This window comes from Pelobates fuscus, chromosome 4 (genome assembly GCF_036172605.1).
Source record: "Pelobates fuscus isolate aPelFus1 chromosome 4, aPelFus1.pri, whole genome shotgun sequence".
Classification (NCBI taxonomy): Eukaryota; Metazoa; Chordata; class Amphibia; order Anura; family Pelobatidae; genus Pelobates; species Pelobates fuscus.
Window position 1 is genome coordinate 323,236,138 of NC_086320.1, and position 1,619 is coordinate 323,237,756.

The window sequence follows — 1,619 nt, forward strand, 5'->3', positions numbered from 1 at the left end:
CCCGACTGAACAAAAATTGACCATCCCTGAATTTGTACTGGGGTTCGGGATTTATAGAGATGTATACTGCTCTGTTTACCCCGGGAAAAGAGCAGAATTGGATGCATACATGCACAAGATGGTGGATCTGGGGCACAAAGACGGTGGTACCGCTTTTTACGATTACCACCGTTCCTTCTCTGCAAATGTGGCTCCGGCTCTGGCTCAGTTCAATTTAAGCATAAATTGGATACGGAGCTATTCTGCAGGCACTTTTCAGGCCTCAGACCCCCAACTTGTGCAGTGTGCGCATCAGCAACACATAGCACTAAATTCTGCCCGAATTCGGCTGAAGTCGAACAAAACCAACCAGCTGCTAACCTCCAAAGACCGACTAGAGGTTTTAAAGACAAACTGGGTAGGGATTTTGTCTTTTTAGGCAAATCCCAAGTGTGTAATAACTTTAATGCAGGCAATTGTGGTTTTAGCTCTTGCAGATTGATGCATGCATGTTCACACTGTTTCAGGGCCCATTCCAGGACAATGTGCCCAAATAAAGCATTCCCTAAACCATATCTCACGTGCGTGAACCTCAGCTTATTCACCACTTTTCTACATCTACACCCGTCACGACATTTCAGTGACTATCTCATAACAGGACTGACTGAGGGATTTCACACAGGGCTGATACATTTACCTACAGGCACACTGGAATGTGACAACCTACTATTCACACTAGATGACCCACAGCTGGTACACAAACTCATCATGACCGAGGTGAACCTAGGGTTCTTGCTGGGTCCATTTCTTTCACCACCCTTCACTTCTTGGAGAACCAATCCTATTGGGATTGTCACGGGGAAAACTCACTTAAACCTAGACTGATCATTGATTTATCTGCACCACATTCCTCCACGGTCCCTAGCCTAAATTCACTCATACCTTCTGAAGAATTTTCACTACATTACGCCACTATCGACCATGCCATAGGTGCTATCATTAAAGCAGGCACAGGGGCATGGTTAAGTAAAACGGATGTAGTAAATGCCTTCAAGTTACTTCACATGCACCCTTCACTTTGGCACCTTCACGGCATTAAATGGCAAGGATTATATTATTTCTTCACCCGTCTCACTTTTGGCTCCAAAAGCAGCCCACATATTTTTGATACATTTACAGAGGCTTCGTGTTGGTGATTACTTAATGTGTGTAAATGTCCTTCAGTTATTCACTATCTAGATGATTTCCTCACGATTGAGAACAACACACTTCCACCGAGTAGTTTGAAACACATGTTGGCTTTGTTTGAATCACTCACTATCCCAGTCTCCCCACACAAGACATTGGGGCCCGACACCCACATGCAATTTTTGGGGATACAACTAGACACTGTACATATGCAGGCTAGCCTCCCTCAAGACAAAATTGAGCGTATCCTGGCAAGCATTGAACACTACCTACGGCAAGACTGTTGCACCAGGAAAGAACTGCAATCATTGCTGGGATCGCTCAACTTTGCGATGAGAATCATCCCCCAGGGCAGATCTTTTATTTCACACCTACTATCCCTATTCCCAAAATTCACCTCACACTTCAAGTATTACATTAGACGACCACGCAACCTCTGATTTACGTATGTG